The 25374-nt window shown below is 44.9% G+C and overlaps 1 protein-coding gene across 1 annotated transcript in view; it reads left to right on the top strand.

The window, feature by feature from the left end:
- Window positions 1-25374, top strand: part of Zbtb38 (zinc finger and BTB domain containing 38) — a 70276-nt gene that overhangs the window by 31689 nt on the left and 13213 nt on the right. Inside the window, exon 5 of the mRNA XM_015486987.2 lies at window positions 1199-1303. The gene's annotated coding sequence lies outside the window, so the exon portion shown is untranslated. The remainder of the gene's footprint in view (window positions 1-1198; window positions 1304-25374) is intronic.

Here is a 25374-nt window from a genome sequence, read left to right as displayed (position 1 = left end):
ATGCACACCGGGGACACAGTGGGCTCAGGTCCAGCGGGCTCGGGCGCTGCGCTGACTGTCGCGCCTCCCCTCCCCGGGGTCGGAACTGGACCGCAGTCCTGGTCCTCCGGGAATGTGATTTCCAGTGCAACGCTGAGCCCCTGCAATTGAACTGAACGTGCAAAGGCAGGGCCCTGCCCCCAGGGGTTTGCAATCTCAGCCTCCTGCTCCTGCTGCAGTTAGGTGGGCTCTGTCGCTACAGCACCGCCGCCTGCTCTTAGACACTTATTTGCAGAGTATCCAGTAAATCACCTGAGATTTTAGTTTGTTCGCGAATCCGCTTTAAAACTTCTGCTTTGCTGTAGGTAAGTGCCTAATACATTCTGGACTTCGGCCCTAAATGAACGTACACTCCAAGGATCCATTATAGATGGCATGTGTTATGGTGCCTTATGTATATTTTAAAGGTTAAACCCTTTTCTTCTAATTGTGAAGCTGAACTACCCATGGTTGAAAAGAATGGGGGCGGGGGTTGTCGTGGTTTCAAAGAAACTTCTGGTGAGGTGCACAGTGATTTTCCCAGAGAGTGAGAACCCATTAGAAGATTGTGGAATCCGTTTAGTGGGTTGCTACTGAGGGAAAAAATGAGGGGGAGGGGGTTGTTTAGAATATGTAGTGCAATAGAAAAGAATAAAATAGAAAATAGTGCGCATTGCACATTGTAAGGGTAATCATCGTTTGTGAAACTTTTGGTTTTCAGTTTATATAATGTAATTAAAAAATTTCAAAAAGCTGGTCATTGTCAGAACAGCCGTTGAAACCCAGACTTACTGGTTAATAGTCCAGGCTTTGCAATCATTTGAACCTGGGGTTGAGTCCCAACTCTCAAATCAGCTGTGTGAATTTGAACTGATTCCATGATCTCGCTGGAGCCTGCATGTTTACGTCTGTAAAATGGGTGCATGCTCTGTATACCTGAGAAATATTACGAAGATTACTGGATGCCTCATGTGTCAATCATTTGTGCAGTCCTTGACTTACAGTAGGTGTTCAAATATTATGAAGATTACTGGAGGCCTCATGTGTCAAGCATATGTGCAGTCCTTGACTTACAGTAGGTGTTCAATATATGCTAATTGCAATTCCTGTTGTCGCTGAAGCATCAAATCCTGGCAGCAACTCATGGGACATTGCACTTTTTTCTTTTTTTTTTTTTTAGATCTTGATGTGGAGGAGATGGAGGACTCAGTACCAAGAATTTCCAAGTGATTTCTTCCAAAGCACGGGAAGCTAACTCTGTTAAGGCTGGTCCGTTCTAACTGAGGTAACAAAGCTTATATCTCTCCTTAGTCTACTTGAAATAGAAAATGGTTGTTCTCGAGGAACTAGGGAACTCCTAAGGGTTGTATGATTTATGACAGCTATATCCCAAGTTTGGGGATTACAAAGTGTCCATGACTCTCAAACAGCAGTTATTAAGGAGACATGACTTGTGAGGCCTCTGTGATGAAGGGGAATGAGGGAATGGGGCTTTAGGACAACCAGTTTCTCATTCCAGTTCTGCCATGGGAGCTTTTATTCATCTTTTCATAGATAGTGGCTTCTCTGACCTAGGGGGACCCAGAGACATCATTGAGGCCTGAGAAGTTGAAGTGACTCTTGAGGGTTAGTTACCTAGTAGACGGGGGTCAAAGCAAGACTGGAATGTGGATCCCTGATGCTCAGTCCTACAACCAGCTTCCTGGCCTGCTGTAGGTGAGCATGGTGCCAGGCATCCAGTATACAAGCGTGAAGAACCCTTCCCGAGACACTTGGGGTTCTTGTAACCAGGAACTGGCAGCCCTGCCTTGGAGGCGTGTACAAAGCCCCAGATGGTGACAGTAACAACTTCCATTTGTCAAGCACTTGTTTATGTTTGTGTGCCAGGCAGTGTACTGAGGACATTCAGAGTGGTATTTTTATTTCCTCCTTACAATACCCCTGGGAGGTAAAACAGAAAAGGTGTTAAAGGGCAGAACTGTGAAAACACAGACAGGTCATGGAGGGCTTTGCATCTCATGCTTCATTTATGGAGTTTATTCTATATGCAAAGTGCTATGTGAGGAACACAAAGTTCAAAGCAAAGTGCCTGCCCTCCAGGAGCTTGCAACCCACATTCCACCGAACTCCAGAGAGGCGGAGTCAGAGGGGCACCGCCTACCCGGCTGGCTCTCCTTTACCCAGCTCTCAGCAGTCTTGAGTGGCATCTGTCACTGGAACAGACCAGAGTAATGGACATATCCAAGTTCTTGCCTTTCAATTCAGTTTTCATTTTTCCCCCCACCTTAACATATTTTTCCATCCACTAAATTTATGCTGTTTATAAACAATAGTAAGGCCTTTTCTGAGTTCCTTTATTTTTCACTCAACAAATTATTTCTTGAGCTCCTACAAGGCCCTTGGGTTTACAAACCGATTTATTATGTTTTTATAATTGTTGTGTCCAGTTTCTTAGCAGGGAATTATTCAACTCTTAGCAATTTTCTATTGTTACTATGGTGGACTAGTAGCTGTAAGGACGCTGGAGATTAACTCACGTAGGAGAGCTATTTTTTATTTACTTATTTTTATGTGGTGCTGAGAATTGAACCCAGTGCCTCACACGTGCTAGGCAGGCGTTCTACCACTGAGCTACTGCCCCAGCCCCTAGGAGAGCTATTTTTAAAATCTCAAAATCTTTAGAAAGGAATTTGTCATTTTGCTTTTATAAAAATTTTTATTTTTCCACAACTGTTGCCTGCTCATGGGGGCCTTTTTATTTGTATTATTTATTCACAGACAGAAGAAAAGGCAATTAGGCAAGGGGGCTTTCTTTGGTTCAAAATGCTCTCCTCTTTTAGCTTCATAAGCCAGAGGACTAGAGGTGGTCAAAAATAAAGCAATTGAAGAAATAACCTTTGTTTGATTTATAAGAAAGTAAGTTAGAAATCTGTGCAAGAATTGTGTTCAGCAATAGCAATCAGATTGCAAGGCTTGAATGCTACTTGTAATAACTTGAGTCCCAAATAAAAACAAATGAGATGTTGAATGTGAAATGCTTTGTAAACTTTAGGAGTTCTGTAAATGTTATATAGCAAATATTTGGGTGCCTCCTGTAAGTATGACGCTGTGCTAACGGGGATGGATAGCTCAGCGGTGAAACAACCTAGAATCTTTCCCATCAGACCCTTATGCAGCTGAAAACAAAATATACAGAAATGCTATATGGTGAATGTTAAAAGAAGATATTCTGGTAACTTGAGGAGACATTTGACATAGGAGGGATGGAGGGAGATGGAGAAAGCATGGAGCATATTCAGGGAAAAATGTCAAGTGCAGCTAGCTGAGTTAGAACTGGTCTGTACAGGCATCCAGTAGGAAGGAAAGCTGGAGAACATTTGGTGCCGAACAATAATGGCCTCAGATGCCAACTAGGAAATTTGAATGTATTAACCCGTGCTTTGCATTAGGAGCAAGTGCTTGTGTGTGGTTTGGGGGACATTGGGAGGAGAAGAAGGGAAATAGACTGTTGTAATCAACAAAGGGAAAGCGGGGGAGAAGGAAGGCCCAGAGTGGATGATCATCCGTTGAGGATGAGGGTAGTGAAATGGAATGGAGCAGAGGAAAATGGAAGAACTGACAGAATCAGATGGTCAGGGGAGAAGGAGCAGCTCGTGCTAACCCTGAGCTTCCCAGAGCCGCAGTGCCATGGAGGAAGCCTGGGAGGAGGCAAGATGCTGTATTTCAGAGGCGCTGAGTCAGAAGTGGTGAAGCATGCTGTCCTCCCAGGCTGATGCAGCTTTGGGCTCCACAGGAAGGTCAGGGCTAGTTTTGGAGTCATTAGTATATAAGAAAAGGTCAAGAGGTGGAAGAGAGATTTTCCAGCAGAGAGTGTATATAGAGAAAAAGATTGAGGATGGAGCTTTTAAGCAAAGAAAGGACCTAGGGAGGAAGAGAGAATTCTGGCGGGAGAGCAAAGAAGAACCCCAGAAGAACATGATTCCAAAAGCCCATGGATGGGGTTTCCCAGTGGAAGGAGCCAGCATGTCAGGTCCAGAGGAGGAGGGGTGGGCTAGGGAGCACCATCAGAAGGACAGGTGGTAGATGTAAATTTGTTGGTCTTTCCCTTTGTACGGTAGTGTGAGGTACAGAGCGAATTGAAGTGATTTCATTTTGTACTAGTTTATAGCTTGCACAAATTAAGAGTCACTGTTAAATTTGACTCTAACATGTCCCCAAACATACTTCTGATTACTAAAATTCACTGTTCAACATGGTGTGATAGTGGTCAGACACTGTATTCCACTGTCAGCAAACAGACCAAAGAATGCCTCTTAATAGAATGAGTGCATTAAAAGCTACATTTCTGTTGATGCGAAAAGTTTCTAAAAGTAATTTAATTGCATTGACTCCTACCCTATGCTGTGGTATGACGCGCGTCTTTGTGTTCTCATGTGTGTGTGAGCTTAGTACAATGGAATGAGGAGGCTGGGGTCAGATAAATCCAGTTTCACAAACTAACTGGGCCATTTTCCAGGCCGTGAGTGTAGAACAGTTCCTCTAAGCTTAACTTTTTCCATCCATAGCTCACATAGGTTTATTTTGAAGAGGGAGTGATAAGACAGTTTGTTAAAAACTAAACTATAATGGGCATTTAATAAATGTTGATTCTCTTCCCTCACAACCCTGTGTAGATATGAGAATCTATAGGAGGAGGGTGCATTTACACGCACAGCTTGATCTGTACCAGTTTGATCTGTACCAATTCATTTGAATGCACAAATTTTGTCATGGAAAGTGCGCACATACCTCCCATTAAGGCTATTCTAACCTGTGTCAGTTCAGGTGAGCAGCAATTTAGTATGGATAAAAATGCACCTGGGGAATTTATCACAATGTAGATTCCCAGGCCCTGATTCTGATTCAGTGGATTGGGAGCGGGGCCTGGAAATCTGCATTTTGAATGAGTATTGCCCTGACTGCTGATGAAGATGCACAAATAGCACTTTGTTAAAATGCAGAGCAAAAGGGAGGGTCAACCTGAGACTTGGCATGCTGATTTCAAATTCTGTTTTCATTAGATGTCTGTGCTCAAAAGCTTTCAATTTGTATCATTCGTGTGTGTGGATTTTACTTGTAATCATATATCATCTATTGGATTCCAGATAGTCAATGGCTGGTGGTGTGATTGTACCTTCCCATAGCTGTCTTTAGCATAACCACAGCAGGGCAGGGTGATATAGCCCTCAAACCAGTTTCTTTTGCTGTGGAGTGAGTGATGACACCTGTCCCCATGCTCGGAGTTTGCAAAACCAGTATAACTTTAGTTGTTAGCAACAGTATATTCACTGTCATGCAGTTGAAATACGTTGATACATTTATCTGTCTAACTCTCTGTCTTCTGATGGATAAACATGCTGTTATATTATTTCTCTCGTCCTCTGTATCTTAGAGTCATAGAATTTTTAGGCTGAAGTTCAAGTTTTTCATCTATCCCAACCTCATTAGATGAAAAATAATTTATCCTTTTTTTTTCTGCCTCGTGCTAGCTCTCTGCTTGTTCACAACAAAAAATGCAGACATATATATGTGTTTGGTGTGTAAGCTGTGTATGGAGAATATAAAACATTTGGTTTGTGCATCTTGAATTATGCTTTATGTTACCCGCATATGCTTTCCAAATCTAATGGCACAATGGAAATATGTCTATTAAAATCATATTGAGGGGCTGGAGTTGTGGCTAAATGTTGGAGTACTTGCCTTGCAGGTATGAGGCGCAGGGTTCGATCCTCAGCACCACATAAAAATAAACAAACAAAATAAAGGTGTTATGACCATCTACAACTAAAAAAAAAAAGAAACTATATTGCAGGGTTGGGGTTGTGGCTCAGAGGTAGAGCAATCGCCTAGCATGGGTGAGGCGCTTATTTGATCTTCAGCACTACATAAAAATAAGATATTGTGTCTACCTATAACTAAAAAATAAATAAATAAAACCCAAACTATATTGAGTCATTTCTGCATGTCAGCATCTCGCTGATGGTTCACTTCTTTTGGAGGAGAGTGCTGATGGCCTAGAAACTTTCCTAGAAATGGGGTTTCCCTATTTATGCACACAGCCCCTGAAGAAGAGAGTGGATTGGGCATTTCTGATGTGCATCACCTCAGCCACTTTATTAGAACCTCAGGCCACCTGGTCACAAGGGAATGCTCAACAGTGCAGCCACCATGGTTGCAGAGATGAGTTTCACGGCCTGTTCTGTGGGACTCCAGAGGCCAGCCTCTTCTGTCTAGGCCCCAGGCTGGCCCCTGGCTACATAGTGAGGGTATGAAATAACTATGTTCCTGATTTTAGGCCAGAGATTTAGAGACCCTCATCCCTGTTGTTATCGTAACCTCAGAATTCTTGACAAGAAAGTGGAGCAGAGATAAGTACAATAAGTTGAATTTGTTCAAAAATATTTGCTACATATCAAACCAGATATCAAATCAGGGTCCCCCTTCATGAGGCTTCCCTCTCTTACTAACCTGTTCTTATTTACTTTTAATGTGCTGTTACAAGCTTTTCTTTTAGAGTAAAAACACCAATGGATTTCTGCACTGATAAGATCAATCATTTGGTGTCTTGGATAACTGTCATGATTGCTGTGCTGGGCTAAATATTCCCGGAGTCACTGTGCCAGTTGAAAGTTTAAAACAGCTCCTAGGGCACTCGTCCAGAGGTGCTCAGTAAATACTTGTTGGTTACGCGCTGAGGTCTGATGATCTTTACAGAGTACTGGGGAAGAGCTCAGAGCCTCCATAGAGATGAGTTTATGGAGAGATTAAAAGCCTGGGGCACTTTCCTAGCAACATTGAGAAAGAGAGTGATGATTTTGCTGGTTTGGTTTCCTCACCTGTAACCAGAGAAGATTCAGCTGAATAGTGGCTTAGTTTTCTTCCTGCTCTAAGGTGCAGTAATTCCAATCCCTCTCCAGAAGAAAAGCAGAGGTGCTGGAATAAGCATATAGAAACGGGGACAGTGGTTCTGCCTGAGACCTTCCAGAGGTCCCAATTTCATGACTCTCACCAACTGTCCTCATAGATATATAAATAATAGCTAGGCAGAGCCGTAGCCTACCCTATATACACGTCCGCTTGGAGGAAATGAAGATTTTTATAGAAAGATTGGGACTGGCTGGGAGTCAATCAAAAGATAACAAAGGGGAAGGGGGAAATACATTTATTTTTTTTAATTTTTTTAGTACTAGGGACTGAACCTAGGGCCTTGCATGTGCTATATAAGTGCTGTATCACTGAGTTACACCCCCAGCCATTTTAAAAAAGAAAAGGTTTGTTTTTTTGTTTTGTTTTGTTTTAGTTTTTTTTTTTTTTTGTGAGAGGGTCTTGCTGAGTTACTGAGACTGACCTTGAACTTATGATCCCATTGTCTGTCTCCTGAGTAACTGGGATTACAGGAGTGTGCCAACATGCCTGGCACAGTGTTCAAATTTTATGGCTAAAAAGAACCTCAGAAATAAACAAGCCCAACCTCTTCACATTCCAGATAAGGAAACAGGAGTCCAGTGAAGTCATAGGACTTGCTTAAGTTCACACAATTGATGAAAGTGTCCCATGCCCAGTCTGCCATGCAGGCAGGAGATGGCAACCAGCAGCAAAATCTGACAGGGTTGGCACTATTTTGTGGAGAAAGCTGACTGTAATATCTGCTGGGCTTCCATTAGGGCAACAGGACACAGAATTTCTAGCTAAAGCACTTAGATTCTTGCCAGTTAAGGTAGGTTTTAAAAAATAAAATAAAAAAATTCCTCTCTTATGTTATGAAAATTACCAAGCGGTGCTACAATAACTTCATTTGGAGAGGAACTAAACATTTTCACAAGGATTGTGAAGAGGAGGACCCAGCACACACACCCCACCACTTTGCTGGCCACAACTCAAGCAGAGCGTGCATCCTAGGGTGCATTTCCATGAAAGATGCAGTGGCCATTTTAAACTGTGGAAGGGCATCCTGGGATTATCTTAGCAGCCCAAGAAGGCAGGCTTTGTGCAAGGTGAGACCGACTTTGTTCAGCTGTCACTTCCTGCTTTGTGAGTTAGATACTGTTTCTGGGCCCTGTTTTATTTGTTTTGATGTTTTTGTTTTTTTTTTCCCCCTGTCCGAGCGTTAGAACAAGTTCTGTTTGTACAGTTGATTGCAGTTAGATGATAAGTCCACCAGTTCAGCAAAACCAGAGCTGAATTCATTATCTTGTCAGGCAAGGCAGGCCTGTATCAGAATCGGTCTCCCCAAACGTATAAAAAACATTTTTGTATGAGTGAGAAGATATCTGGTTAGTTCTCATAGGATGGCAATTGGCTCCTAGATACATGTGAAGATTTTCTTTTTTAAAGAGCAGGTGCGGTGTTCTGGTCTGTTCCTGCATAAGTGCGTTGGTTCTGGTGTGAACTCAGCAAGCAGGGTGGCTGGGCTGTGTCTGTGGTGCTTTGTGGTGGAAGGGGTTTTAATGTCACCATCACATCCATCCCTGAGCACCCTTGCTGAACCACCCCTCCTGTGGTATGTTTAGCCCTTTCGTTAGATCAGTGTGAATTCCACCTTTGCTTTAATGGGAGGAGGACAGGAGGACTACCTTGAGAAAGCAGAGTCACCAAGATAGACTGTAAAAGTGACTGCGTGGCATAGAATGAAGCCCTCAATGGGGTTTACTGGGACATTAAGCAACCTAGCAGACTCCGAATGCTGCGGTGCTCATTAGGGTGTAAAACTCGAAAACCCTGACCTTTAAAATTTTTTCCTGTCAAGGTCTAGCAATCCTGGAGTGTCACTAGCCCTGCCACACTCTAAGTTGACTTTCTGCACAGAGCACCGTCAACGACCTGGGACAGACATTTTTTCCTAAATGGAAATATGCTGCTTATTGAATTTCTTACCCTGTTTGTTGTGCTTTTAACTTCCCAATATTTGTTTTTATTTTTGGCATTTTCAAGAAACCAATTAAAAGCCTTTTTTGTCACATTTGAATGATCTATTTTTAAGACTCTGTGTATAATGAGTTGCTGATGATTTTTTTGTTTTTTGTTTTTTTTGCTTCTCTATTTTAAGAAATAATTGTTGAGGTCCTTTTTTTTTTTTTACCTTTTATGAAATTTAAATAGGAATCTCACCTCCAATCGTAGCAACCACCTTACTTTAAAAATGACCTGTTTTCCCCATGAGGTTCCCTTGCTCTCCATGAGGAAGATAAAAGTTCTGGCGATTAGTCATTGTGGTATTCAACAAACAAATTACTTTGGAGGCCTGATTCATGTTAGTGGTCGAAAAGAACGGCTCTGGGCATGCCGATCATGGTGGGTGCGCAAGGTAAGTGCCCATCTTCCCAGCAGATCCCTGGAAGCCCAGTTCGTCCTGTGGAAGGTTCCTTACTGGGTGGCCATTTTCTGTGTGCTGGGTCCCCGTGGGAAGCTCCTCCCCCTGCAGCCCGTGAGCATTTGTTCTCTAAAATGAAAGCAGAAACAGAAACTCGCTGTCCCACGGCACAGCCTGCTCTTCAGTTTTTTTTTTTTTAAGATGAGTATATTTAAAGCATAATATTTCTGAGCAGCATATTGTGGGTTTTTATCTTGCAGTGGGTTTGGGGGTTTGTTTTAGGAGTTTTACTTTTTTTTTTTTTTTAATGCAGACAACTTCTGTATTGACATCATTCATCCTGCTCCCAGATGAGTCCACTCTAGCTCAGGTGGTCAGGGGAGCTCTGTGCATAACTGCCTCCTGACGGAAGACTGTGTTCTGTTTTAACTCAATTATTTCCTGGTGAACTTGTGCAAAAGCTACCTGGAACTTAGTTTTTTAATATTCTTCTTCTGCCCTGCAGCTATTTGCCCCAGTCCACCTCTTCTATCTAAACCATCGTGCATCCATTTGCAAGACTGGCTGGTTTTTGTAGCCTTTTCATGATAGGAAAGCCTTACTGCCACTCCCTGGACCTCAGACCTGTCTATGGGCTTTCTTGGCACCTTTGCCCATCAGCTGCCACTCCTGAACCCTAGGAGGCAGTAGCTTTCACCTCTGAGGGCTGAGCTGCCATGCCAGGTCTCCCTCCAGAGATGGCAGTATTACCAGTGGTGGCTTCAGACTAGAAACATGGAGGAGGAATTGTGAGAAATGGGACTGCATTCCCTGTGCACTCAGGGAAGGTGTGGACACAGATTTAAATAAACATCCCGGGGCCCTGGCCCATACAAACAGTCTGTTGGCATTTTGTGTCTGAAGCCAGGAAGGAAGCAACTGCTAACGTGAGGCTGTTGATGGTAGACGGGAGGCAAGGGCAGAGCATAGGAAAGGCACCAGCAGCTTTCCTGCAGGGAGTCCTGCACCACCAAAGTTAAGACTGACCGGTAGACGGGGGTTCCACTCTGTGTCCATTTGAGGTCTCTAGAGCAGAAAGTGTACTTCCTGGGGTTGACCACCATTAGTCCCCAGGGCAGTTCTGAGAATTTCTTGAGAGTGCATGTGTCTTGGTGGCTATGCATTATTTTGTTGACCTGGTTGTTTTGAAGCCCCAATAGCCAGGTAATCCAGGTTCCATTCCTCTGATCTTTGTTGGGTCCTCATGTTTGCATGACACTGTGGTGGAGCGTGATATCCTCTCAGAACACTCTGACCCAATAAGGAGCTACTGAATAAGGCAGTACATAGCTCCTCAATGATTGCTTCCCCATTATACAACACCTGCTAATGATGAATATGGGGCTCATTTTTAAAGGAGGGGCTGGGTGATGGTTTCATGAATTGCCAACTAGGAGCTGACTGTCACCTTCTTGAAGGATGACTGGAGCAAAGGGAAGAATTCGCTTTCTGCACTGTACCCCCTAGGAGTCATGTCTTGAGAAATTTTCCCCATGAGAATGAACAAACTGAAGAGACCCTGAGGGAAAAGTGTGTTACCCAAATATATTCCATGAGAAGGCTTCTCACCACCTGTCCCTCATTGATATGGAGCACTTGAGTAGTTTTGAGAGCTTGAATCATTAACTTTAAAAAATGAATCACTGAACAGAGATTGAAACTTATAGGTAGAACAAACTCTAAAAGTGATTTATGATTACTTTTTATGGATTAGAGTCTAAAACTCATATATATATACAGGTGCAAGAAGGTAATATGAGTGTTAAATGTGTGCTAAGGTATAAGGAGAGAAAATGGCTAGATTGTGGAAATCTGGGGGACATTCGAATTTTCTAAGAGACCGTGGGAACCTAACGAGACTGCATGCAGCTTGGGCCACTTCACCATCTGACTCATCCCACCAGGCAGGAGTCCACGGTGGCAACCTGCACAGTCTTCTACAGAACATCGGTCTGGAGGCTCTCCAAGCAAGCCCAAGACCAAACCCAAGCCCAAGGAAAAGTAATGGCAGTTGAACCTTCTCCATGTCATAGAACATAAATCAACTACTTCAGATACAAACTGCATCCATCTGACATGGGCAGAGGGATTATGTCAATTGGGTCAGCCCCTGTACACAGCATGTGTGTCTGAGGACTTCTGGAGAGGCATCAGACATAGTAGCCTCCATTGGGCTGGTCCCAGTGCTTGGTGCACTGGTCCCAGGATGAAACAGGAAGAACCCATCAAAAGAATCTCCGCCTTTTCTGAGCATGTCACTCCTGAGGCAGCAGAATGGAACCCAGCCTGCTGAAGCCAACCTGGATGGCATCAGGAGATGGGTGACAGCAGAGGATAGCAGGCATGTCCTGATGGAGCTGCTCTGTGGTATTGACCTACTCCGTCTAAGGATGTTTTTTGAAATATCAAATAGTTAGCAATGTCCTGAGTGTGAGAATTGCCCTATCCCTGCCCATTGACATTTACTTGACCTTCTGCACACCCAGGAATCTACAGTGCTTTCCCTTTCTCCTAACTATCTTTTAACTACTTCTACTGCACTCTTGGGACTAAGTTATAAAAAAAAAAGTCTGTGTGGCTCCTAGCCCAGGGCCTAGCATATAGAAAGTGCTCAGCAAATGTTAGCTTTTGCTATCAAAGACATCTCCATTGCCACTGTTATCATTTCACCAGAGGCAAGGAAACTTGGCTCCCTTAAACTGGGTTTAAGCCACTTGGTTAGCTGGACCTCAACATCTCTACTTGATATAGGTGAAGATGGACCACACACAGAGAGATCCTTTCTAGAATCTGTCCAATTCACCCACTTTTATTATAGGAGTTGGGCTTCTCTTGGAACTCTGGCAGTAAACAAAGATAAGATTCTGCATTACAGGTGAGGTTGTGCAGTTTATGCCATGTGGAGTGGCCGGAAGGGGAGCCAGGATGTAGAGTCATTCTAGGAGTCTGTTCCAGGACTAGATGACCAGCAAAAAGCCATCAGCGTGCAGTGTGGTCCTTGGACTGGAGGCAGGGCTTAACTTGGGAGCCCAACATAAGTGCTGAGCCACTGTCCTGGAAGATGCACCTGAGATCCCCTTACACACATTAGTGTATGTAGAATGCTGCTGTAGGCACCGTGGAGAAGCACAGACCGGCCTCTGCAGACGTTGGCCTAAACAAAAGTGCCAGCTTGCCCACTAGAAGGTGTTTGGGGACTGGTTTAAGGGATGTTTGGCTGGGAGTTGCTTTGAATTCTGCCCCTAAACAAAAGTGCCAGCTTGCCCGCTAGAAGGTGTTTGGGGACTGGTTTAAGGGATGTTTGGCTGGGAGTTGCTTTGAATTCTGCCCTAGAAATGTAAGTTAGGGTGACTTAGATCACAAGTAAGAATCTGATTCTGAAGACTGTTGCGACAGGATTTCCAAGAAGGGAAATTCCTATCTTAGGGGACAGAAAACCTTTGTGTGTCAGGGCACTATCACACATAGTTATAATGTAGGAATTTAGTGGTGGAACAGGTATTGGTGTGAAAATGTGGGTGATTCACTCTCAGTGCAGATGTATGGCACCCCGGTAGGTGACAAGGTATAGTGAAACTTCTTCAGTATTAGTGACCAACAGTAGTGCCTGCTTCTCAGGAAATTTTTTTTCCTTCTTGGTACTAGAGATTGAAGTCAGGGCTGTTTTACCACTGTGTTAACCTCACCCCCAGGCCTTTTTTTTTTTTAGACAGACAGGGTCCTGCTACGTTGCCCAGGCTGGCATTGAACTTGCAATCCTCTTGCCTCAGCCTCCTGAGTCACTGGAATTACAGGTGTGTACCAACATGCCTGGCCAGCCTAAGAAAACATTTTGAAGGACAGAAATAATCCATTCTGCCAAGGTGACTTCTTGTCTGGACTGAACAGTACTGGTGGCAAGGGGGAAAGGGCTGCGATGTCTTAGGAAATTCTGGATTCATTTCAAATTAACCCAGTTTAGAAAACGAACTAAAAGTCCTTTCCGCCATTCAAAGTTCTTGCCCAGATCTTATAGATAACAAAGTCTGGCTAGTTTTTTTGTTCATTTATGATTTTTTTTTCCATTCCACATTCCACTTTCAGGTGGTCATTTCCCTGGACTCTTAGTGGCCTGGGGCCCCTTGGACAGAGCAAGCCCTGAGAGGAAGTACAACATGTGTCTGTGCAGTCCCTGAAGTGGTTCTGTCTTCCTCTTTTCCTTCTCCTTTTCTTGCCCCTGTCAGGGAATTTAGCTTGGAGTTCTGGATCCACACCCCCTCTCCATTCATCCAATGAGTTATTGCTGTGATACCTGTAGTGGATGGGTGGCGGATACCAAAAGATATGTCCTAAAACTTAGTACTCGTGAATATGACCTTATTTGGGGAAAAAGATAGGTCTTTGCAGATGTAATTAAGAATCTTGAGATGAGATCATCCTGGATTAGCAGACAAAACCTAAATCCAATGACAAGCATCCTTAGGACAGACACAGAGGAGAGACCCACACAGAGGAGGTAGCCATGTGAAGACAAAGGCAGAGATCAGAGTGACACTGCTATAAGCCAAGGAAAAACGAACCATCAGAAGCTGGAAGAAGCAAGAAAGGATCCCCCCACTCCCACCTTCAGAGAAAGCACAGCCCCGCTGACACCTTGAATTGGGACTTCTGGCCTCTGGTATGATGACATAATAAATTACTGTTGTTGTAAGTCACCACGTTTGTGGGAATTTGTCACAGCACTTACAGGAAACAAGCACCATGTCCAAGCCTTGCCTTGATCCACAAGCACCTGAAAGCTTATGAAGACTCAGATTCTGGGGCCTTACCCCTGTGTGCCGATTCAGGCAGTCTAGAGAGGCATCAAGAAATGGAAGTCATAATAATTCCATGATGCTGGTGTGTCCACCCCCAACCCTCGAAGCTCCGTCTTTGACCCCATTTCTTTTCATGTCGTTCACTTTCCCTGGGCAAGACCCACACTCGAGTGTGCAGCCACCGCCTCTGGTCAGTGCACTGTACAGCTTCCTTTCAGCCCTGTGCTCCACTTTGGGGAGCACAGACTTCTTTACCCTCCTCCCAAACCAGCTCTTTGATCTGGGTTCCCTCCCTGTTAATGGCACGTCTTGGCCACAGACCTGGCAAGTCAGCTGCCCATCGTCCCCCACTCCCCTTCAATTTCCAGTTGGTTGACTCTGCCATCCAAATGCTTTCAAATCATCATCTTCTCTTCCTACCTGTCGTCTTGCCTTCCTTCCAGAACCCTCACAGACATCCTTCTCACCAAACTGCTCCCAGAATGACCTGTCTGCAACTTTGTTGCAAGATTTTTTTTGTCGCACAAAGATTTTTCAGGTCGTTCAAGCATCTTATAGTTGTCCATGTTATACATCATAGTCACCTGAAGGTTTAAAAAAATCTCAATACCCAGATCCCACCTAAGAGCAAGTAAATCAGCAGCTTGAGCTGGGGCCTTCAGTACCAGTGCCTTCTCAAGTTCCCATAGGTGATTCCAGATGCGGCGAGGGGCTGAGCACCATGGGGCCCGGGGTAGAGTCCAGTTTGCCTGAGGTTGAAACTTCCTGATCAGGGCCCTGCTGATCTCCCTCCTCATCTCCAGGCAGCTCCTGCACCCACCCTGAGTAGCAGCTATCCCCCACCCTTGGCCTTCCTTGGGTGTTCCATTCCCTTTCAGGTTTCCTTTCCTTAGCATTGACCTCTGCCTAGAACAGATGCCCTTTCCCTCCTGGATTCCAAGGACATGCTCCCTTTCCCCAAATTTTCTTACCCCAATTGGGTTTTAGGCTGCCCCCTCCACAGCCCTAGAGGCTCCCAGTGCCTCTTCCATTGGACTGGGGGCTCCAGAAGGTGGCAGAAATGGGGAAGAAGGAGTTGGCTTCTGTGATTCTGCCAACAATGCAATCTGGCTTTAATGAACATATTCAAAATGTATTACTGGTAGTCACATGTGATCCCATTAATTGAAAAGTTACTGGCTGAGGTCTCTGTGATCATTACTTGGTTTATCACAGTAAACCTCTCGGCTATTATTCCCATTTTACAGGATAAATTAAACAAAATGCTCTGCGATCAGATAATGCAAGGCGACAGGAACACGAGGCAGAATGCATAAGCCATCATTTGGTCAGCAGCATGGAAATAATAAAGCATGTGCTGACCGGAAAAATCTGCTTTATTAGTAAATATAGGTAGTTCTTTCAGTGGCCAATACACATTTCACTCAGAATTTGGCATAAAACAAGCACAGACATTAAATATGCCAGTCAACAGATGAGATGGTAGTTTATATTTATTAACCTTGAGATGACACAAACATAGTCTTTCTTTTAGGAATGTTAATGAAGGGCTGGGGTTGTGGCTCAGTGGTAGAGTTCTTGCCTAGCATGCTTGAGCTGTTGAGTTCGATCCTTAGTACCGCATAAATGCAAAATAATGATATTGTGTCCACTTAAAACTAAAATAAATATTTATTTACTTAAGAATGTTAATGATTGATTAGAAGCCCAAAGTCACAAGATCAGGATAACAAAACTCAGCTTTGCCAGTTGCTGGCTATATGGTCCTGGGACTTCAGCTTAATTTTTCTGAGACTCAATGTCTCGTCTTTGGAATGAAAATATAATCTCATAGCCCTTAAGTGTGTCGTGATAAGGAGAGTGAGAAGGAGAGTGAGGTGGTGCTGCGAATACAGGTAATTTGTCAGGGGTACAGAACTAAACAAGAATAAGGCCGAGTGCTCTTGTCTTTGTTCTGTGTCTGGGTCCAGAAAGTTGGCCTTTGGGAGGAGCCAGGATGGGAAGGTGGTGTTCTGCTGGGTAAGCGGATGTGGGCCAGAAACAATGGCAGGCTGTCTGAATTCCATGGCAGGGTGGGGCACAGGGATGCTGGGACGTGAGCCCGAGAAAAACAAATGGGCCCAGCTACTTAGGAGGAAGAGGGAAGGGTACAGAATGGTTAGAAAAGTTAATCTAACTGTGTTTATTGAAACAACCGAGCAGAGACAGTGTAACTGTTTGGGGTTTTGTATTGAGTCACCTGCAGATGCTCAGAGACCAGAGGCTATGGATCAGCACCAGGAAGCTTGGCTTCTTGTTCTTTTGCTCTTAGGTTGTTCCCAACAGCTGTTCCCAGCAGCTCTGAAGCTTTCTGGTCTGACCTCAAAGTCACTTACCTGTGGTCTCAGCGTCTCCACTGTAAATGTATCTAAACATATTGGTGTGTTACCACGGCCAAAGTTGCACCTCCCGGTCATGTTCTGACACAGTTCCTTGTGTTCAGTCTTCTTTAAGGAAGATGCCAAGACTTTATCTCTCTTATTCTAGCATATTGAAGAGTATTTCCTAAGTAGGCATCAGTACAGAAGTACTGATCTTGAAGCATGATTCGACTGGGTGAGAAGAACCATCACATTCAGCTACAGTCCAACCGTTTGGTCACTGACACCACTGTCCTAATCTGGAGCAGGGATCAGTGCTTGGGTCCCCCCCCAGGAGGCCTTTGTACCAATGCATCCCTAGTAAATAGCCCCTGTAGGCTGCACAGCTCCTGGAAGTCCTGGCTCTTAAGCAATCAGTAGATGTATTTTATGATAGAACTGACATTCTGAAATATTTCAGCAGGTGGGGAAAGAATGGACCCAATGAACACGGTTAAATTTAATGAGAATAAATAAGTGAACTTTTGAGTTTCACTTAAAAAATGTATTCCTGGAAGTTTGGAAGCCAAAAACGGGAGGCAGAAAAGAAGGAAGGAAGTGAGAAGACCATGTTCTCCACCCCTGCAAAAAGTTTGTATATTAAAAATAAAATGAATAATGGAGCACCTACTATCCACTGTGCATTTACCAAATGCTCATCTGCCCTCATTTAATCCTCCCAACGATTAGCTTCCTTTTATAGAGGAGACTGAGGCTTAGTGAGGTCAGGTACTTCTCAAGGTCACATTCAGTAAGTGGGGGCCCAGCATCTGCCATTGGAGGAGCATGGTTGGTAAGGCTCAGAGAAGTCTGGATGCCTGTTTGGGTTACCTCATGTGATCTTCAGCTTCTCTGTAAAATTTGCAGGGGAATAGCTGAAGGAGTTAGAGCCCAGGAAAAGGACATGGTGAACCCTCCAAGGGCTATGGATGGCAGAGGGCCCTCAATCACTCCTTGGTAAAGACCTGTAAGGAGGACAGTCCCACTCGGGGGGGTGGTCCCATCCCTGATCTGAACAGTCTCTGAAGTCCACGTGAGGCATATTCTGAATGATTTGCATGTTCACTCCGCCATAGCCCAAGCACTCTTTGCTGCTTGTATCTAAAACGCCCCAAGGTTGGTCCATATTAAAGCAGCGCTTGCTCATCTACTCCACTGTTTTCGGAACAGTTTGGGTAGTGAATTTGCCGGCTCCTAAGGACCCAAGAACTGTGCGTGTGTGTGTGTCTGTGTGTCTGTGTGTCTGTGTCTGTGTGTGTATTCAGCACCATCTTGTGGACACAGAACTGGGAATGGGCTGTGGTCACCAACTGTGAAAAAGCTCTAAAACGTACCCTGAAAAAGCTGCCACCAGGGCAGGGATCGTGTTTGTTTATTTATTTTCTTAAATTTTTAAAAATTTATTTTTTAGTTGTAGTTGGAAACAATATATTTTTATTTTATTTTTATGTGGTGCTGAGGATTGAACCCAGGGCCTCGCACGTGCTAGGGAGCGCTCTACCGCTGAGCCACAATCCCAGCCCCAGGGATCATGTTTTTAAGAGAGATTGCCTACTCTCCAAGCCAGGGAAGCTGACATTAATGACTCTAACCCTATTGTTAAGCCCAAGATGCCTAGAAGAGCAGAAGGGACAGTTGGCAACTGTCCAGGAGCCAGGACTTCCAGGAGCTGTGCAGCCTACAGGGGCTGTTTACTAGGGATTCATTGGCACAAAGGCCTCCTGGGGGAGACCCAAGCCCCTTCCATCTTGCCCTCCCCCTGCATCCCACGTCCAGCCTCCCTCTCAAGCCTCACCTCTCCAGCCTCAGACCTCCCTCTGCCCTGCCTTCTCTCCTTGCTGGTACTGATGTCCCTCGGTGTCACTCACCTTATTGTGCATAAAGGTCTCCTCCCCGCCAGGTGAGGATGGAAAGGAATGAGGTGTGAAGAACACTACTCCCAGCCCAAGTTCCTAAGCATTCTGATGGAAACTGGCTGCCTTGGTGTTTCTGTGTGTAAAGAAATCAGATAAAACTCCAACCTAGGTCTCAGGGCAGTCTGACTCTGTCCCTTCGCCCCGGTAGGAAGGGCCAACATGGGGCCTTCTCTCCGCAAGGCGGAGAGGCTCCTCTCTGGCTGCTCAAATCCCATCCTCTGAATAGTCTTCTCAGGAGGAACACAGGCGTGATATCCTCAGTGGGCACGCAGGGCTCTCAGGAGCAGAAGAGTCACTAATTTTGTATCATTAATACATAGCTATTGACTATATTTATCATAATATTACATTGCAATGCATGTACCTATTCTTTGAAAGTGTTCTAAGTATATCACTGTACTGAAAAATATTCACATATTCTCCCAAGGCCTTAAAATAGGAATTCTTACTGTATTACTTATAGTCTCCTATTTTCTAAATGTTTGTTCTTCCTCTTACCTTTCCTACTTAAAATATATATATATATATATTAGTTGTAAATGGACACAATGCCTTTATTTTATTGATTTTATTTTTGTGTGGTGCTGTGGATCAAACCCAGTGCCTCACACGTGCAAGGTAAGCAAGCACTCCACCACTGAACTATAACCCCAGACCTCCTGAGTACTTTTTAGCTTTTTTCCCTTCTTTTGGGGCCAGCCTGACCTGAGCCCCCAGGTCCATCATAGTTCATCATGCCTGGACTTCCTGGAGGCTCTCAGAGCCTGGGGCTCTGCAGGCCCCTCATCACTTCAGCTTCAGGGAAGGCCCCACTTACAGACCAACCCTACTTCTAGTACCCCTTCAACCATCAAGCGTTAGACTAGTTGCTAGTATCACCGTAAGATGAGCTAGAGGAAGGAGTTGTAGGTATTGCTCTGTGTTATCTTCTAGAATTTTCATGCAAATTGATCAGGTTGAAAAAGGGCAATAGACTGAAATTCTATTTTTTATGTATTATCTCACTCAATCCTCATTAAGATTGAGGTTGCACTGTCGTATCTACTTTATAGATTTTGAAAAATAACAGGTCTAGAATGTTATTGAACTTGTCCAAGTTCTTACAGCTAGTACATTAGCAGAACTGGAATTTGAGCCCAGGCACTGTAAGCAAAGGCCCTGCTTTACTCTTAGAGAATAAAGGTTACCAGCTGCATAGGGAGAGAAAAGGTGGCCTGGGAGAGCAGGGGAAAGGAAAGCTTGAACCTGTTGACCACACCTGAGCCTCGCCTATCATGTTAATCAAGGACTTTGGTGGAAGTTTGAATCAGGGTCTAGAATAAACCGCATGAATATGCTGCACCCAAAACTGAACACAAAGGTTGTTTGTTTGTTTTTTTTTTTTCTTACTGAACAAAAAAAACTCATGAATTCATGGAGACTTAAAGAATTCTGAAATCAAAAAACCAAAACCATAAAAATTCTCCCTAAAATAAATTGTAACCAAATGGATATGTTCTTAGGTTCCTACTTTTAGAGTAAGAGTTAGGATGACCAAAGACTTTGCATGCCAAAGATCCCTTTGCATGCAGAGAGAGGAGCAGGTGTGGTGGTGTGGTCTAAACAGACTAGAGAAGTGACAGCAGAGTGCAGGGGAAGGGAAGAGAATGTCACCATCCACAACAGGCACATGGCCCAGTAAACAGATGACACCCCCGCTTTGTTTATACTTGTCAATTTATAGCCACATGCGAGTGACCTTCTGACTTAAGAGTAAAAGCACACATAATGGAAATTTATTGATGATCTAAGTTTATATTTTAAATGGATTATTTTGGCCCCCTTCTTACCAGGCTTTTTACCCGAACAGCTAATAAGGAGTCACCTTTAAAGATTTTTATTTAGATTGTTCATGCCTCTTTCACAGGCTTAGGACAAATGCCAACAGTGCCCCTAATGAAAGAAAACCCTTTAGATGATATTTATGAGTAGGTGCCACGTGTGCTGTGGGTCAGTCTTGGGTGGAAGAATGGTCAGCTTGTGAGCGCCTCAGGGCTATCAAGCAACGTGAAGGGTCTTGGGGGACTCTGAGCACACGTGAGAGGTAACCTTTATCCCCACCATTGGGAATTTCACATTCCCTGATTTGGGGAGCCAAGACTTAGCTAGTACTTGCTCCTACTGATGTTTGTGACTAATAATAATCATGTATTGGTCATAATAGTAATAGTACAGCTAATGCTTATGGAGCCTGATTTTATACCATCTACTGCTGAGCGCTGTATGAGTCTTATCATTTCATCCTCATGTACCCTAGTAGCTTCTGTTAGGAGCTCCGTTTGGCAGATGAGGTGCAAAGAGTTTAAGAAAGTTGCCCTGATCACGATGGAATCAGGGCCGCTGACACTGAGATCTGGGCTCTTGCCACCTTTCCAGACTGGACACTGTCTGCCTTCTCCTAAGTTCTCCTTAGCTGCAGCCCTGTTTTAGGAAAGGACCAGTACAGTGTTTTGGGGTCTCTTCCTTCTCCTGGTTGATAACTTTAATCTTACTCCCTTTCTGTGCCCCTTCCAACGGCCACCCTGTTACCATTAACATATGACACTCGATAAATCGTAGGGCGAGGCCTTCAGTAAACATTATCTTGAAACAAAAAGTAGACAAAATTAAATTGATTAATACTTACGAATGGCAGACATTACATTATATTGAAGTTTATTAAGAAAATGAATTAAAACGAGAATTTTGTGGAAAATACTGAACTGCCCTTAATGTACCTGGCGGTACATGTGGCATTTAGGAACATTTTGGGGAAATGATCCCTGTCTGGCAGGGGTTGTAGGTCAGCGGTGGAAACACTAAGTTCTTTGTGCTGTCCTGGGGCTCCTGAACTTGAAAGAGAGTGGTTTTTGAGTCATCCTGCATCCCAGCACCGCCCCTCACTAGCTAAATGATCTTGACCAAGCTCCACAGCCTCTCTGCATCTGCTTTATCATCTGAAAAATAAGATTGCTGTGAGGCCTAAATGGGCCACTGGATGTGGTGTGCCCAGCAGTGCCAGGTACATGGACGTCCCCATTAAGTGCCAGGGTACAGCGCATAGCTGACATGTCTACATGATCTTCCTCCTGCCAAAGAATAAGTTGACATGGACTTTGACACATTTGTGGAGGGATGTGGATGTCATTTAAAGTAACTTTTGGAAGAGCTGCCCAGAGGGCTCCAACACAGCAGGAGCCAGAGTAACCCATTTCTTTTCTTTTTTTAAACATTTATTTTTTAGTTATAGGTTGACACAATACCTTTATTTATTTATTTATTTATTTATTTATTTTTTAACTGTGGTACTGAGGATCGAACCACTGCCTCACACATGCTAGTTAAGAGCTCTACCTCTGAGCCCCAACCTCAGCCCCAGTGTACTGAGTACAGTGTACTCAGAAGTCACAGGCAGCTAGCACACTGCACAGCTCAGGAACTGTCAGCAGAACACAGAGAGTAAAGCACACAGCAGAATGCAAAAAGCACCCCCGCCCAGACCCATCTCCCAAAACAGATTCAGTGTCTGCTGTCACCCTGTTTCAAATCCTTCCTGAGAACCACTGGGGAAGCGCCCATTACCACGCTCTTTCCCTCTTGCTCTGGGTTGCCTGAAAGGAGAAGGGAGATTATGTGTGTTTCTGGAGTGGGTGTTTTACTGGAGCACAGGGATACTCAAGCACCCATAGTTCTATGACCCAGAAGCAAATCCCAGGCCCAGCACCATCTCCAGATCTGCCTCTCAGGAGAGGAGGCCGGGTGAGGGAGGCAACGCAGCCGGAAGGAATTTAGAAGTGGTTACAGGGAGTGTGAAGCCATGGGAGTGCCAGAAGGGAGGATGTCACGTGGACCCAAAGTCCTTCCCAAGCCATCAAGGCCTGACCCTGCACCAGTGTGCTGCCAACTTTTCATTTTTAGTATTTGAGATAAAAGTTGGTTGCCAATTCAGTCTAAGTCCCCAAGACAAAGACCCAATTCCTGGATTTTGAGCACAGTGTATCAGGAGAATGTGAAGGACTGTTCCTTGCCTCATTTGATCCCAAGCAGTGACAGTGAGTGACATTCCTGTGTTTTGAAGCTGTGTCAATGCTGTCACTTGTTTGGGCAGTAAGATCCTTTGCAGCTCAGCTCTGAGCCACCAGAGCTTGTTGATTTGTGATTTGCGTGATGTTCTCGGTGTTCTTGTTTTCTCCTTTTCCATGTCAGGATGGCTTTCTTGATTGTATTGATAGCTTGGTTGGGAATTAGCAGGGCAGTTCACATTGACCTAATGCTGGGTCCTAAAAGCTTGCCAACACGCCAGGTGTGGTGCTCCTATAAAGCTCAGCGGTAGTGGGGTGCTTTTTGGTTCTGCATTCATCTTGGGAGTGTTTATGAGCACCTCTTACGTAGCGTCGCAGAGCTGATTGCTAGGGAAATTGGGAAGCACTCTCAGCCCTCACAGAAGTTTTACTCTGTGGTAAGGCACATGTTTGTCAAGTGACTTTTAACAGCAGTTATAATAAATACTGGAAAGAAAAATGCAGTGTGAGTACATAGCCGAGGACCTAAGGGGTCAGGTGGAGGCCAGGGTGGGCGGCTGCCTGGGCCAGAGGGCACTCCAGGCTGCAGAAGCAGCATGTGAGCAGGGCCTGGGCACATCCAAGGAACAAACAGAGGCCCAGCGTGGGCTAGAGTGGCAGGAAGTGAGGTCAAATCACAGGGGATTTTATAAACCTTTGTAAGGACACTGGGATGTGGGTGTAGGGTTCTGATGAGCCTCGCCAACCATGTCCCTGCTCCTTACTGATCAGGAGAGCCTCCTCCCCAGGTGCTCCTCCAGCGCTTCACACCCAGTGCTCTCAAGCTGCACCCTGACTGGCTGGTCCCCAGCACAAGCCTCATAATCCTGAGCCTGTACCGTGGCCCTAAATGAGAGGGTGGATCTACATACTGGCCATGGTAGGGGGTACCACACCACTCACCTTCCTGGTGTGTTCCCTTCAGACCAGCCAACCTGGCTGTATGGATGTTTTCTGAGTTATGGGACAGATGCCGTGACCGTCTGTATGCCAGGCAGTACCTGGAGGACACCTGCTGCATGGCTGTTGTGTATCTGGCCAGCCATGAAGGATTCCAGGCGCAAAGTGCAGCATCCAGCAGGGTTCAGATTGTCCTGGGAACTGCCGCTGGGATCAGGGGCTGCCTGCCTTAACTCTGCATCTCAGCTTCCCTTCTCGGGGTCCTCTCTGGCACATTCTTCAGTATCTTTCAGTGATTCAGCATGTGACTCAGGCTGGCTGTCCCTGAGGGCCTACCTCTTCAGTACCAGCATACGTCTATTCCTGCTTCAGGCTTCCTCAGGAGCAATCCTGCATAATAAGCCTGCAGTTTGGACTCTATGGGGGCCTTTTTGTTCTGCCCGCTCTGCCTCGGTCCCTGCTGTGTGTGCAGGTGCACTTGAGGCTGCAGAGTGCAATCCTGGTCCACCAGCAGGAATTCCATGCCCTGCTGGGAGCCAGTCACCTCTTTGGGCTCAGTTTCTACATCTGTACTCCAGACACATTAATACCATCAGCTTCCATATATTGAGCATTGAATCTGTTAATTGATTTAATTCCTCAGTATATAGTGATATTTCCATTTTGCATGTGGGTATAGGGTTCTGAGCCATGACCTGTGAGATGTAGCTGTGAGCAGTGAACAGGATAAATAAGGTCCTGTCCCCTCTGGAACTTACTTTCTGGCAGGCAGAGTGGACAGGAAACAAGCAGACAGATACAGTAGTCTCCCTTTATCCAAAGTTTCACTGTCCACCCCTCTCAGTGACCCGAGGTCAGCTGTAGTCTGAAAATAATACACAGAAAATTTCAGAAATAGTTCCTAAGTTTTAAATGACTTTTATATTATGGTTTATTATTTAATTATTATTATTATTCATCTCTGACTATTCCTAATTGGTAAATTCAATTTTATCATAGGAAATTTTATCTTGGAAAAAACACAAGGATTTGGTTCTATCCTTGGCTTCAGGCATCCACCGAGGGTTGGGGAGCATTTCTCCTTTAGAGAAGTGGGGATTGTGGTAACTGCGATTTGAGGTAAGCAATAGGAAGGAAATAAACATGATGACTGGAGGGCAGGTAAAGGAGGGAGCAGGTAGCAGGAATGGTTGTCCCCAAGTGACATTGGAGCATGCGTGCAGTATCATAGGGAGCCAGCCATGGCAGTACTGGAACCAGTGTGTTTCAGAGGCCCCAGGCCCAGAAGGGACTCTCGGCAGGTGCAGTAGGCAAAGTGGGCACAAAGAGTAGGTTAGAAGGGAACAAATGAATCTGAAGATGGTGAGGGGACCTGTGGTTGGCAAAGGGCCTTAGGCCACGGTGGAGTCTGGATTTTATCTAAGGCTCGGGGAAGGACACCTGAAGGGCTTTCAGCAGCACCTGAGTGGATCTCATTTGTCAGAATTACCCTGCATACTGCTTAGAGGTGGGACTACATGAACAGTTCCCTCCCAGCCCCCTGTTGGGCAGGATACAGGTGAAGCTCAAGCTACTTGCAGCTGATACTCATCAAACTACTGCTGTGCGCCAGGCACTGCACTCGGTGCCTTTTGTGTACATTACCCCATTCACTCTTTTCTCTCCAGTTTCTGGCTCATCCAGGAAGAACCCATGTGAAGTGTGATGCACTTCTTGCAGGAGTCCACAGAATCCAGTGCGCAGGGCCTGGGATGGGGTCGGGGGCAGTGGGGAGGTGGATTTAGATTGTTTAACACTGCAGTGACAACTGGTGCACTGTCCATTTGAGAGGAACCTGTCCTTATTATTCTTGTTCAGAAGCCAGAATGCACAAAGGCT

The sequence above is a fragment of the Marmota marmota genome, unplaced genomic scaffold (genome assembly GCF_001458135.2).
Source record: "Marmota marmota marmota unplaced genomic scaffold, marMar, whole genome shotgun sequence".
Classification (NCBI taxonomy): Eukaryota; Metazoa; Chordata; class Mammalia; order Rodentia; family Sciuridae; genus Marmota; species Marmota marmota.
Note: the sequence above shows the minus strand (reverse complement) of the source record. Positions and strands in the feature narration are given on the sequence as shown.